This window comes from Montipora capricornis, chromosome 5, assembly GCF_036669925.1.
Source record: "Montipora capricornis isolate CH-2021 chromosome 5, ASM3666992v2, whole genome shotgun sequence".
Lineage (NCBI taxonomy): Eukaryota > Metazoa > Cnidaria > Anthozoa > Scleractinia > Acroporidae > Montipora > Montipora capricornis.
In genome coordinates, this window is record NC_090887.1 from 2,672,394 (window position 1) to 2,687,393 (window position 15,000).

General features: G+C 40.2%; 1 long non-coding RNA gene across 1 annotated transcript in view; it reads right to left on the reverse strand.

The window, feature by feature from the left end:
* Nucleotides 1-15,000, reverse strand: part of LOC138049113 (uncharacterized) — a 48,635-nt gene that overhangs the window by 21,320 nt on the left and 12,315 nt on the right. Inside the window, exons 2-4 of the long non-coding RNA XR_011132301.1 lie at nt 11,211-11,248; nt 9,777-9,954; nt 2,734-4,536 (exon numbers count right to left, since the gene is read on the reverse strand). This is a non-coding gene — a long non-coding RNA (uncharacterized lncRNA). The remainder of the gene's footprint in view (nt 1-2,733; nt 4,537-9,776; nt 9,955-11,210; nt 11,249-15,000) is intronic.

The following is a 15,000-nucleotide window of genomic DNA, read 5'->3' on the forward strand; positions in this document are numbered from 1 at the left end:
TATTGCATGAGATTTGTAATCAGCAAAATACATTAGGCGAAGAGCTCGTTTTTGAAGGGTCAAAAGTTTAGTTCTATGAACTTTTGCAGTATTACACCACGCTACTATACCATACATTAAGTATGGTTGAATGAGTGACCTGTAGATATGGTGTAAAGTACTCAGCGGTACAAAATGCCTTATCCTAGAGATAATACCAATTGATTTACTTATTTTTGATGCAACATGAGCAATGTGGTAACTCCATGAAAGATTTTCATCGATGAGCACGCCTAAGTATTTGATGAACTTCTTACGCTCCAAAGAGATATAGCTATTAGTGTGATGGTCAAACACCTTTAAGTTTACTTGATAGTTCAAGATCTTTTGTCTTGGTCGAAATATAACAAAGTTAGATTTTTTTATATTCAGTGATAACTTATTAGCAACTAACCAGTCATAGATCTTACTAAGTTCTGTATTAACTTTAATCTCTAGCTCCCTAAGGTTTTTATCAGCATACAAGAGGTTAGTATCGTCTGCAAATAAATAAAATTTAAGCTGATCAGAACTGTTAGATATATCATTTATGTACACGAGGAAAAGCAAAGGTCCTAGCACCGCTCCCTGTGGGACTCCTGATAATATTACTTCCTTTTTTGATATGTTTTTGGCACCAATTTGAGTTGTTTGTTGCCGACCAAGCAGGTAAGAGGCAAACCAATTATTTATTACCCCGCGTACACCATAGTGGTCCAAGTTTTGCAATAATATTAAATGATCTACCGTGTCAAAAGCTTTCTTTAAATCAATAAATATGCCGCATGAATACATCTTATTGTCCATGTTATTTTCAATTTGATTAAAGTATATCTAGGATAGCATGCTCAGTGGAACGCTTTTCATGGAAACCGTACTGTGAATCATTGAATATATTCTTTTTCTCGAGGAATGATTTAAGGCGATAATACATAATTTTTTCAAAGATACGGTTGAATACAGAGAGAAGTGATATAGGCCTATAATTAGAAGGATCAGATGGATCATCGTTTTTGTAAATCGGAATTACTTTAGCAAGCCAGAAGTACAGACAAAGGTTGGCTAATAATGTGTTTAGCTGATCTTAAAATATGAGTGCGAAAGGAATACAGTCAATGTGCTTTATTTTGAGGAATAGTCACTATTTCCAGTTCAATTTCAGAAGAAGAGACGGGGTTGAAAAAGAAAGAACCAGGGGAATTTACCTGAGGGAGATATTCAGAAAATTGTTTGATTGGATATGGCATTTTAGACGCCAAGTTGTGTCCAACTGAGGAGAAAAACTTATTCATTATATCAGGAAACTCGGAGGTATTACAAGATACTTGCTTGGTTTGTGGACATTTTAAAGAGGTTATAACTTTGTGAGCTTTATCCTTACGACCTAAAAGACTATTGATGCCCTCCCATACTTTTTTAGTATTTTTCAAATTGTCTTCAAAATATTTGTGAAAATACATTTTTTTGCTTATTCGTGTGAGCATCAAAACTTTATTACGATAGGTCTTGTAGGCATCAGTGTCACCCGAAGTAAAAAGTTGATTTTTGATTTTAATTGATTTTCTAATTCCCTTAGTTATCCAAGGTTTTGATAATCGCTTAATCATGCGCTTTGAGACTGGCTTTAACGGATTTATTCACATCAGTGTTTTTTGAGACTGCTTGGATCAAGTCAAGTTGGGAAAGGTCGTGTAGAAATTCTGTTTCAGAATAGATTGAATAATCCCGTGCTAAATTTTTATGACAATCATGCTTGAAAACAGTTTTATCCGAGTGAAAATAACAAAATTGTGAAAAGTGATCGGTTAGATCGGAAATTATGTTGCCACTGGTTATATAATCTTCAAGATTACTCATAAAGATATTGTCAATAAGTGAATAAGAATTATTATACACTCTTGTTGGTTTATCGATTGTTGGCATTAAGTTAAAGCTTTGCAGGGAGAAAATAAAGTTTTGGGCATATTTACAGGAATGAAAACGGAGAAGGTTTAAATTAGTATCACCCATGAAGATAATTTTCTTCCCAGAGGCGCTAAGTTTTTCAATTGTTTCATCAAAATATTCTTCAAAATGTTCTGGTGAATTGTGCTGTCTATAGACCACACCACAAATCATATTTGCTTTTTTTGGCAAATGCAACTCAACCCTGAGAGCCTGATAAGCTTCATTAGAGGTTTTTTCAATAACTGTATATTTGAATCTTTGATCAATGTATATGCCAACACCTCCAGCTGAAAGGGGCGTCGGCACATACTCAAAGTTATAATTAGGTATCATGGGATTAAAATCCAAATCTCCAAGCTCATTTCTTATTCTAGTTTCTGTGATTCCAATTATGTTAAAATGAAAATCAAGTTCTTCTAGTAAATGGGTTTGAAATTTTTCTAAATTACTTTTCAGGCTTCTAATATTGGTATGAAACAATGAAAGTCCATCGGTTGAATTAGACGAAAACTGGAATTGTCTTTTTGAATGACAGAAACTATGGGGAGAAAAGTATCTACAGCTGATAGCTGTGGTATAGGGATCAAAATCAGACCTTCTATCGGGAAAACTGTTTAGAGTAAATATATCCAATTCATTAAAACTTGGTAAACGCTCAAGATATTTCTTGGTAGGGAGCCTTATGTTTAAACTATTATTAAACTGACCGTGAGAAGGAATAATATCACATGAATAGTACGGAAGCTCTTGTAAGAGAGCTTTGCTTACCTTAGTTGGTTGTATTGCTACTTGACTTATGTTTCCTTAACTTGATGACTGCTCACGGGACATAAGATTATCTAAATCCCTTGAACTCTTCATTGCGATGGGTCGAGATCCCTCGCTTTTCCTCAGCCATACAATCGAATTTTTGGCCCAGCAAAATGCATAATTACACCTCTCTTTAAATTTCTTTGCATCTGCAAGCAAGCGTTGAAGACGCGGCGTCAAATGGTCGAAGATACCAACTTGATCCAGAGAGACGGATGCAAGTCAGTTCGATCGAAAGTTGTTTCGATCGACAAAAGTCGATTCGATCGAAGACAAGAGTCAGTTCGATGATATGATATGATATGATATTTTATTATTTATGCACGGTAAAATCATCAGCTAAGATTACAAACAATGCTAAAATCTAAATTACAAAAGGTAAAATTTTAAAATGATTACAATAAAATACAATTAAACTATATTAATTCTAAAGCTGCTTTCCATGAATGCCGTGCTTTATACTAAAATATGTCTTTAATCAGATTTTTGAAAAGCCCAAGAGACTCTGCTTGTCTCGCTTTGAGGGGTAAGCTATTCCAGACAGTAGCACCTCTATAGCTGAAGCTGTTTCTATGATAATTTGTCCGCGGAAACGGAACATTAAGCTTTCTTTCAGAGTCTCTTAAACTATAAACAGATTCGCGGTTTGTAAATTTAGAACATAGATATTCCGGTGCTAGCCCCTGAAGACACTTATAGACCATTGTGGCCAGCGCAATTTGTTGCTGGCTAACTAGATTTTTCCAGCCTAAAATTTTGAATAGCTCGCTAGCATTTGCATCAAAATTAATGAACACCGCGTTTCCGCGTCGCGCATATTATTTCGCGCAAACATTACACAACACAAGAACTTTTATACGCTTGCAAAACTGTAGTTTTTATAAACATTTACTCTTCGATCGAACTGACTCTTGCCTTCGATCGAACTGACTTTTGGTTTCGATCGAAACGAACTTCGATTGAAACGACCTTCGATCGAAACGACCGGTTACCAGAGACATCTTCCTGTAGACCGATACTCGTTGGGTTTACATTTCTAATTTCCCTACGACGTGCCATAACTTGCTTGCGAATAAATTTGCAAATTATAGGTTTGGGTCGTCGTTCGGTAGCATGGCGTGGCTTAATCCTGTGGGCTATGTCGATGTCATACAGTTTGACATCTACTCCAATTGCATTGAAGATTTTTGCGCAAAGCTGCGAGGTCTTGAAGGCATTTTCGAGTGGTTCCAACTCGGAGATGCCAACAAGTTTGATATTGTAGGAATAGCTATACTCTTGGACCTGATCAATGGCCATCGAAACTTTGATACTTCGGTTGATAACTGCTTCAGTGATTTTTCAAGAGTGGATCTTTTGTCCAAGGCTCGGTCTCTAAACTCATTAAGATCATCATATTCTTTGCTTAGGAAGTCCAAGGACTTCAGTGCGTCTGGATCAGATGCGCTTGCAACATGGCCGACAGCATGATTCCCCTTCAGGTTCTCTTGAACTTTCTTAAGTTCGGCAAAAACTTCTTCCACTTTTTCCTTTAGCTTGTCATTCTCAGCTTTTAGTGACTGCACAGTATCTTTAACCATTTTAAACTTGTAAAACTTTGTAGCTATAAAAACATAATCACACTATCCTGGAGCTCTCAAAATTGCATCCGCACGCTGCGCTACACTCGGCCAACAACGTAAGCCTTCGTTGTAAGAATTGACTGCTTCTCTTCAAACCCGCGCGATCTTGACTTGACTGGGGAAGGATACATCTTTGACACTGTAATTTGAGCAAAATAAACTGAATTGGCGTCTAGATGGTTTCCACAGTGACATCATCAAATTACAAAATGAAAATCGCGAGGTCTTCTGAATTTTAACTGACCGAGGACCGCGACCATTAATTAAATAATGATGATAAACTTTAAAGGTGATGATGATATTTTTTTCAACCGATCAGGAGTGAAACCAAAACCAATCGTGGCTCGTGCGTGCACATTTTCCCGCGCTTTGTGTCGGCTAAGTGGAACTACTTCGAGTTTTGATTGGTTTACTGGATTGTCTCCGTCCTTTTTGCTTGGCCAAAGTAATTACTTTGGTTTTGGTTTTTCGACACTAGATTGAAACTCGCTCTATTAGATGATGAATTACGTGCGAAAGTCGCTAGCCATCAGGTTCAGTTGTAACTTCAAATTAGTTCTTTTTATAGGTTTAACAAGTAAAACATGGAGTCTTTGTTTGCCAACATTAGTTACCATTAGCTTCAGTTGTAACTTCATAAAAAGTAAGAACTATTAATAACTTCAAAGAAAACATCAAAATATTGGGATATCACTTTTCATCATATATTTTGAAAAGACCACTCAAATCAGAATGTATCAGTAACTATTTGTTAAATAAACATTGTTCTTCATTCAAAAATCTTGCAGTACTCCTTAAACATACTGACAAAAACAAATTCCCACGAAACACCAATTTCAATCAGAATTCCCGTTTTTCAAAAAACAAAACCATTTGCAAGAGGGAATGAAGCCAACACAAGATATCCCTGCCCACTTTGCTATCCTAGGCCTGTTGGCCAGATAGATGGACGCGAAGGCAATCAAATAGATTGAAAATTCGGATTTTACTGTCAGAACCTTTATTAGTTTCTAAAATTTATTACTTAATTGGTGAGTGTAAACCCAGACTACAGACCGGGGCTAAACAACGGGCAGAGGGTAAAATTTTGACCAGGAATATACAATGCTTACTTGCTTGTACTTGTACAGATGTGAGATAGATTCTGAAGAGGTAACCTATCCTATCGCAGTCAATGTATTTTTATGGCGTTGAAATGGCTTATTCTGTTATTCTTGTCATGGCAGATACTATTAATAATTACTATTAATAATTATATTAAGATATAATTATATTATATTAAGATATAATTCTTAGTATTTTTGGGGGGTATGGCGGTCGGACGTGTAAGTGCTGCTCCGCCGAGTATCCTTTTAACCTGCTTGTGTTTCTTATTCCTACTGCTCCGAAACCAGGATATTTGTACGGCGAAACCACACGGCGAAACCACATGACTACGTAGATTGTAGTGTGTTTGTAGTGTGTGAAAACCCACAAAGAAATGGCCACGTGTTCTTTAGTCCGTCGTGTTGTGTCCGCCATTTTCGGAACTTTGCAAGTGTGACAGAAAGATTGAAGAAGAAGGTTCTCGCTCAAAGCAGGATACCCTATAACAGCAATCACTCCGCGGTGTTCAATATTGAACTTATTTGCTCCCATGGAGATGTTCATCCTCACCCGGGTCCGAGCCGCGCAAGTTATCGCAATCATGACAGCAACGTGGCTTACAGAAATCGACATCGCAAATCTGATATATCTATCTTCTATGCTAATTCAAGAAGCTTAGTTACAAGACGGCCCTGTTGGAATTGGAAATCGCTACTTATCGTTACGATATTATGGTTTTCACGGAAACCCATTTAGACTGCACAATAACAGACAGCGAATTGTTTCCTTCAAATTACACGGTGTTAAGAAGAGACCGTCCTTACAATGGCCGTAAAGGTGGCGGTGTGTTAAAGCTACGCGGGGTACAGTTAAAGCCTTCCAAAGAGAAGATCTTCTATGTGACTCCGAACTACTCTTTGTAGACAATCTTGTTTCAGGAAACAGGAAAGTTAACTTAGGGGTATTTTATAGGCCACCCAAAAGCGACATTAAATCTTTGCTGGATCTGCAAACAGCTCTTGATAGCGTTCTTTCGACACCAAACGCCGACCTGCTCCTCTTAGGAGACTTCACTATGCCCGAAATAAACTGGGAAACTAACTGCGCCTCGAGGAGCTCAGACCACACCACGCTGCTATGTGATATTATTCACGACAATTTCCTTACCCAACTAGTCATGGACCCGACTCGAGAAGAGAACATCTTAGACTTAGCTTTTGTTTCTTCGCCTGACCTAGTACACGACCTAACCGTTGGTCAACCTTTTTCCGACCACAACTCGATAAATCTTCTTCTATCGAGATCTTCTTACGGGGATCGTAGGTCCGAGAAATTGGCCTATTCCTTCAGGTTTTTGGTTTTACGAGACATCTGGTTTGTCTCTTCTACTGGGCAAACCTGCCCAGAGGGAAGGAGCACGAACAGGACTCGAGGTCCTATGCGAGGCGCTCCACCCTACCCTTTCCAGACTAGAAAGACCAGACCACAACACCGGGAACTACATGCTTTACTCTTTACGACAAGTGTGCGGGTTCTTTTACGTCCCACAGGATTATGAACATTGAAGGGTTGTGAGACGGGACCTCCATCTTATCGTCCTTAACCGAGAAGACTAGAGAGTCTAACCATTTGCAGATGTAATTACAAAGGCAGCACTTCCTCCTCAGTTATTTAAAGACCCTGAGTGTTGGTCTGGCCGGAGTTGAACTCACGACCTCCCGCGTGACAGCCCGATGCTCAACCAACTGAGCCACCGGTGCTCGGTGGCTTCAGAAAGGCGGACTGGGAACATCTTCGGAATCTCCTGAATTACACCCCTTGGCACTGTGCTTTTCTTGAAGACAACATCGATCTTGTCTGGTCTCCATGGTCGGATCTGCTACTATCAGCTGTTGACGAATGTATTCCAAAACATCAAGTCAAGAGATCCACAAATGCACCATGGATTGACTGCAAACTTATCAAACTCTGCCGAAAAAAGAAACTACTCAACAAGAGAGCTAAAAAATTGTCCAAGGAGTCTCACTGGGTCAATTATCGTAAGTTTAATAATCAGCTAAAAAAGGAGTGTAATTCCGCGCGATGGCGGTATATAAACAATCTGACGGAGGAGCTAAAATCGAACACTAGTCAGAAGCCTTTTCGGAGTTATGTAAAATCCAAGAGAAAAGGATCAAGCGATTTAGTATCCTTAAAAGTTAACAACGAGTTTTTAAATTACGATATTAGTATTGCAAATAGCATGAACCATTATTTTTAGTCGGTATTTACTGTTGAGGACCAAGCTAACATTCCAGATTTTGATTATGTCACTAATCAGAAATTATGCAACATTTATTGTTCCCCTGCAGAAGTCGCAAAAATGTTGAAAATTTTGAATATCTATCTATAAATCCCCTGGACCTGTGGTGGGTCCATGCCGGGAAATATAGTCCTGTATAACGTGATCAAGTTCTGCATCAGTTATGTCCCAAAGCTTACTAAGACCTTCAAGACCATGATCTGTGTCACACGTCTGTGAATCGTAGAACGACAAACATTTAACATTTTAGCAATGCGAGTCCAAGTGAACCCAAGCCCTCTCAATTCTTCCAAAATAGATGGTGGTATATCGAAGGATGGTCTCCCGCGTCCGCTCCTTTTACAAGAGGGCTTGCCTAAATCCACAGCACTGGTTTTCCTTCTTTCAGTCTCAGCAAGTTGTTGCCACCAGTATCGATGAATTTCGCAAAAACACTCACCAAGCTCAAGAAACAAAGACTGTCGTTCATCATTTATAGTATCTGCCATGACAAGAATAACATTTCCACGCTATTAAATACATCGGCTGCGATAAGATAGGTTACCTCTTCACATAGTTAACAGAGGGGAATGGTTATGAAACCCGACAAATTTCTTTAATGCAGGTTTTTGTTCTCCTTTTTGGCTTTGACCGTACACAAAACACAATAGTTGTTTACTCCGCACTGAGAAAGTAACCAATAGAAACGTGTTGGTTACGTAATTCATGCATAGTGTATGAGCGCAAAACCAAAGGTTGTGCACGGTCGTGGACTTTTCAACTTAAATCTTGGCATCTTTGTTTACTCTTTTGATGCTTGCCGAGCTTCAAAACCATTCCCCTCTATTAACTATGCTCTTCAGAATGTATTTCACATTTATCCAGCAAATTGAGCAGGCTTAGCGCCAAAGGCTCCCTTTCAAGTTGTTCCGCCATTTTGTTAACTCGTTAGCCAAGCCTTCTATCCAAATATGGAAGATAGGTCACGTGCATTATCGACTGAATTTTGCTGGAATCATCGAATGAATATTTCTTAAATTATCGAATGAATATTGCTTGAATTGTTTCATAAATGGAGGTGAGAATCGAACGCGTATGAAGGGGAATTTATCGAATTTTGCTACAAGTTTATCGAATATGATGTATTGAACAAACTCAAATATATTTGAATTTTATTGTCAGTATGTGAAAATTGTCAAACGCATATACGCGACATACATCGAATATTGACACATTTTGGAAACCATAGGAAAGAAGCCCAAGTTCACGCAGATATGCGTCTTGTTACTTATCGCCAAGATTCCTTCATTCGTTAGCAATCAGCCTTTTAAATTTCTGAGAAATCGACCGATCCGCGAATATTTTATGTTGTCGAGGCCATAACACTGCGAGGGCAATAACAAACAACTGAGACGCGAACCTCTGACATGAATATCCTTAAAAACGATCCAATTATTTTCGCTTGGCTCTAAAAAAGCTCCCTATGTAATGTTTTCGGTGATTTCGACTAAAATTCGCTGTTTTTCATCCGCTTCGGTGAAGGCAAAAAAGACTGTCATCATTCCGACAAGCCGACGAAGTATCGCGGAAATCCGAAATTCCGATTTCTACTCGGTGTCCCCGATTGCTTTTCGGAGTCCCGGTTACTGCTAACGGGAAAAACCGACCAATCAATGTCCAGCTACGGAAATTGACGTTCAATCGGGGACCCAATTGCGGCTAACAAAATCAATCGGAATGGTCTTGTGCTGATAATAGTGTCACGCGAGCCGTGACACAATAAACACTCAAAATAAGTACAGTAAAGGCGTGGGAATATTCATGTGCATGTGCGTGTTCAATCGACTATGCGGAAGGAAACCGCAGAAAAACTACTGTATTTACTTTGAATTTAATGAAAGACACTCCAAAGAAGGCTGATAAAAAGAGAGGTAGTAAAGCTAAGCACAGACAACCCGACAGTTTTAGAAATAGTTTATAAAATACAACAAATGCATGGATGATATGCTTACCAGGTGGCTTTGAAGCCTCTTGAAACACAGATGACAAAGTTTCGCCGGTATTAGCAGATTATATCATTGTCAACAAGTTGTCTCCAGGGTAGAAAAAAAACCTCAGCTGTAACTAGGGAGGGGTAGCTAAATCCAAGAAACACTCAATGATTGCTTCCACTTTTCTGTTTAAGGAGACCTGCATGCGAAAAGGGAAAATGTTTTATTATTATCAGTGAAAGAAGCAGGGGGAAAAACGAATAAAAGCGACAAAAAGCGTGCTCCGAAAACGGTTTCTTTTTAATTTAATTTTAATTCAAATCCTAACAATATTACACTAAAAATTTTCCACTCTGATTGGCTAAGAAAAATGACGCTTTCAGGTAACCAAAGAGAGGTAACAAACCAAGTATTCTGATTCGGGTCTATAATCAGGGAAACTCGCAGAAAGCCAATTTAGCCACTGCGTGCGAAACTACCCATTGCATGATCATGACCCTGTTTAAGAAAAACATTGGGTATGACATGACCTCAAGACAGTTAAAACAAAAGCTTTGAGAAAAAAAAAACAGCATTTTGTGACGAAGAAGACGCGCGACGCATTTCATGGGTCGCCCAGTGAAACATTTCTCCAATCTAAGAGAAAAGGATAAGCACTTTTTAATGTTTTTCAAACACAAAAATTGGGCCGGCCAGTGACAAAAATTACTCATATTATTTATTCCAAAATGCACTCGAATCGTGTGACTACCAAACAAACTCTGTGCACTAGCAGTGGTGAAGGCGTTCCCCCATCTGCATCGACCCTTCGAACCGGAGAGGTCGTGCCACTCCCCTTTGAAAGTCAACTAGTGAACTTTCTCAAATCCCATAATACACCATGTTTACCCCCCCCCCCCCTCCTCCAAATTTTGCATAATCATAGTTTTTGATTTCTCTTGAGACATAATGATGTCCCAAGAGAAATCGAAAACAATGCCTATGCAAATGTTTGGGGATAAAAGGGGTGTATGATGGGATTTGAGAAATTGTTTCTATAGCCAAAAAATCAATTCCAATTTTCCTTTGGATTTCAAAACTATGTTAACTAAACAATAAGTGACCGAAGCTTTAAGCCTTGATTTCAAAAAGACAACTGTCTGCTTAACTGGAGCTTTCCTATTCAATGGTCCACCATTACTAACTTCAAAATCTTGCGCGACCTGGATTGAAGATAATGACGTCAAATACTGGAAAGAATGCAATGCGTGAATTAATAATATGCAGCACAGGCGTTTCGGGCTTTCAGGTACAAGGCCTTTTTTATATCTGATAAACCACGTGCTGCGCGTGTTTTAAATGGCTTAAAATACTCCTCCATATTCAATAGCCGTTTTGACCAATCGTGATGGAAAAAAGACTATTCCTTTGTGAAAGGCGGTCTAGCTCCCTGACAAATAAAGAAAAACTAATTACCTTAGTGTGACATAAGAAGACGCGCCAGTCCAGTTCACCTGGGAATCGAAGAAATGTAATTTAGCGATGTATAAAACTTTCATTCACGTTGGCCGGTCAACGTAAAAAAGCTCCGGTTTAGTGTTTTGAGGGCTCTTGAATCGATGACAACATGGCTCCAAAACGACAGTTTACGCTGCCAAAGACGGAAGAGCAGGAGAAAAAAGACTTAGAAGGCTACCATGTCGGAAATCGTGCAGCGATAATTGAGCATTTCCAATTATATTTCATTTATAACTGCGATGTTAAATTTAGAGCGCATATGTCAGAGAGATTAGTGAGACCGGAAGATGATGACGACAGACGACCACAAAATTGTAATAAAAGCCCTCTGCAATAGTAATGATTTAAGAGAAACACGGATCGATCGCTCGAGGAGAGAAGCAAGAACGAAACTATATAACTGGCCAAGAAGCAAAATAAAGTGGGAAGTGTTGGGAATTGCAGACTGTTTGGTCTCCTTTCGACACAGTGGCACCTCCGACGGGACCCTCTCAATCATGGAAGAATTAAGGAAAGAGGCCAAAGCAAAGCTTCAGATGTTGCAGTTTACAAATAGGAAAACCAGTGGAATCCGCTTAACGAAGGCAAGTATCGATTCCATCGAACGTCAGCGAGACACCTTATGAGCCCTAGTAAAAGAGGTTGACGCGTTGAAGCTGTGAGTTGAGCAGGCAATGTTCAACGACGGCGAAAAACCCGAAAATGTGGCGGAATGGATCGGGAAAATAGAAAATGTAGTTGTTGAGGTTGATGATGAAATCAAGCTAATGGATAACTGGCACGAGAACACAAAACACGACGCGGATCAGCTTAAGCGAGAGAAACAACAAGCTAATGAGGCGTGCGCTCGCGAAAAAAGCTAAGGTTTGAAAGCCAACAGATCGAAATACAGCCAGAGTACGAACTCAAACTGGGAAAGACGAAAATGAATCAGCCTGAAGCGGAAAATGAACGAAGTGGGCGACCGAAACTACCCAAACTCGCGATCACTAAGTTCAAGGGAACGCATGATGAATGGTTATCCTTTGGAACAAATTTCAAGCTGAAATTGATAAATCTAGCTTGGCACCCGTAACGAATCCAAAAGTGCGAACGGAAATCGACGGCCTCCCTTTCACAACGAAGGGCTATGAAAGAGCGAAGAACATTTTATCCAGCGAGTACGGGAAGATTAGCGAAATAGTGAACGCGTACACTCAAATCATCAAGAACTTTTTCGTGGTCACGGGGATACAGCCCGCAAGGATTCAAGAATTCTGCAAGATACTACTGTACAATATGCAATCTTTGGAGACCCTCGGGAAGTTAAGAGATGTTTCGGAAAACGTTAGAAGTGTACTAGACAAGCTAAGGGGCATAAAAGCAGATCTGTTGAGGGGGCACGAAAAGCGGGAGAACTGAGACTTTCCTCAGCTGGTGAAGGCCTTGAAAACGTGGAAAGAAATTCATCCGGTCGAAAGCAACACAGAAAGAAATCAAATTCGTTTACGCGACAAAAGCTTTCAACCCAAGGATTCCTCGAATTCCGTTGATCACAATTCGGTAAACCGTCATAAGATTGTGACAGTAACAGACCGCCATCATCATTTAGCAGCCAAACAATTACGTTTCAATTGCACAGGGAATAAACATCGTGCATCGGAGTGCCGAAGCCGTTCTAAGTGTCAGGTCTGCCAACGTAAACACCACACATCCATTTGCAAAAGATCACACGATGGCAGACAGAGTGGTGAAAAGCCCAGCGAACATTTGATGACCGCAATGGGCGCAGAAAACAAAGTTGTCACTTATCTAGTCATTACAGTCAAAATAAATGGGGTGTAGTGCCGGGCGTTATTAGACACAGGGCAGGAAGTTCTTATGCGTCGTCAACCTTAATAGATAAATTGTGAACGCAACCGATCAGAAGAGATTTCAAGCGGATCGAGATGATGTTTGGATCAGCTAACAAGGCGGTAAACCGGATGCTGAGGTGACACGGTTCGGGTGGACAATTCTATCGCCAGGAAAAGATGTGGACCTCATAGAAATGTTCTTAACCCAGACGGCCGTTGTGGACTGTGAAGAGTTGTGCAAGCTAGATGTCCTCGCGCTTAATGACCCACTAATCGGTAACCAAGAAACTGTGTACGAAGAGTTCAAAGAGCAACTAATACGCAGTCCCGAGGGCTGGTACAAGACCAGTTTGCTTTGGAAGTGAAATCATCCACCTTTACCCAACAATGGTGAAGGAAGCTTAAAGTGTCTGAACAGGCTAGTTCGGAATCTTGAAAACCAAGGGCAGCTGGAGAGGTACGACAGCATTATCCAGGATCAAGTTTCCCAAGGGATCGTCGATTATGCGCGCGACGAAGTGGAAGGCAGAGAATCTTACGTCCCGCACAAAGCAGTTATTCGTGAGAATGCCGAATCAACAAAGATGCGCATTGTCCAGGACGCGTCAGCCAGAGCTAACAACAGCGCCCCTTCCCTAAACGAATGCCTGGAAACCGGTCCGCCACTGCAGAATCAACTTTGGAGTGTCCTAGTTCGCAACAGGTTTTACCCAGTGGCCATTGCGGGCAACCTGAAGCAAGCGTTCCTGCAGATACTAATCTATGAGGGAGACCCGAGATTCTGTGTGTTTCCACTGGTTAAAGGATCTTAAAACCAAGCAAGTTGAAGTTTTCCGATTTAATAGAGTGCTGTTTGGTCTGGCCCCATCCCCGTCCCTAGTAGCAGCAGTAATTAAGGAACATTTGCAAAACCTCCGGACAGCAAATCCAATTCAAGCTCGAGGAAGAGATGAAACGAGCTTTGTATGTCGATGACTTAATCGGTGGTGAAGAGACAGTTGACGAAGCCCTGGAACTGAAGCGAACCGCGAAATCCATTTTCCAAGAAACCACCTTCGAGTTGCGCTAGTGGCACTCCAGTATTCCAGCGTTAGAGGTAGAAAGACCGTCGCCAGAAGAAGACCAAAGTTATGCCAAACAACAACTTGGAGTAGAAGGAGGAGACAAAATGTATCCTGGTACTTATTTTGGTATCTGTCATAGCTATCTCTGGACCTTTTGAACTTGTCTTTCCTCTCACGGTGTATCTTAGAGGTAATCCAATTAGTATCGGTAATATCTTTTACCACCTTCGGCAAGTCCTCTCCAAATAGCTCTGTGGTAATGGGGCTGGAAGGGGCACAGAGATAGCGACAGCTGGTATGTAGCTCTGGTTTCAGAGCTTCTCTACGTTGTATGTTAAGTTCACGGTTAGTATTGGCCAGCGGTTGAACCCCATCCATAAGAATGTCAACAATCTGCTGCTTTGGCGGTTTTAGTCACACAAGCGAACCGAGGGGAGAATGGGAATAGGGTGAGATGTAGGGGCTTCAATTTAATTTTTTAACAATTATCTTAGCAATCAAATCGTATGTTAGCTTCCTCGGGCTTAAAGGGTTAACAACTGTTTTTACAACAAATTCTAGTTAACTTAAAGGTTTATCTTTCTGGTTATCTCTCGCCATTTTCCAAAGTTTATTCGTAGTTGTAGTTCACTGTAACTGGACAATTTATGTTAACTGTTTGTGCATCCCACGGATACGCTCTTACAGGCGTCTCGTTTTAATGAATGATAAGTCTCTTCACAATCTCGACCCCAGAGCTCTTCTCTTGACTGAGGGAGAGAAGAGCTCTGGGGACCCCCGAAACAAAGTGTCTTCTCATTGGTTTTTGTGAAGAACAATCAAAAGCGTCTCTAATTGGTGTATTCATGT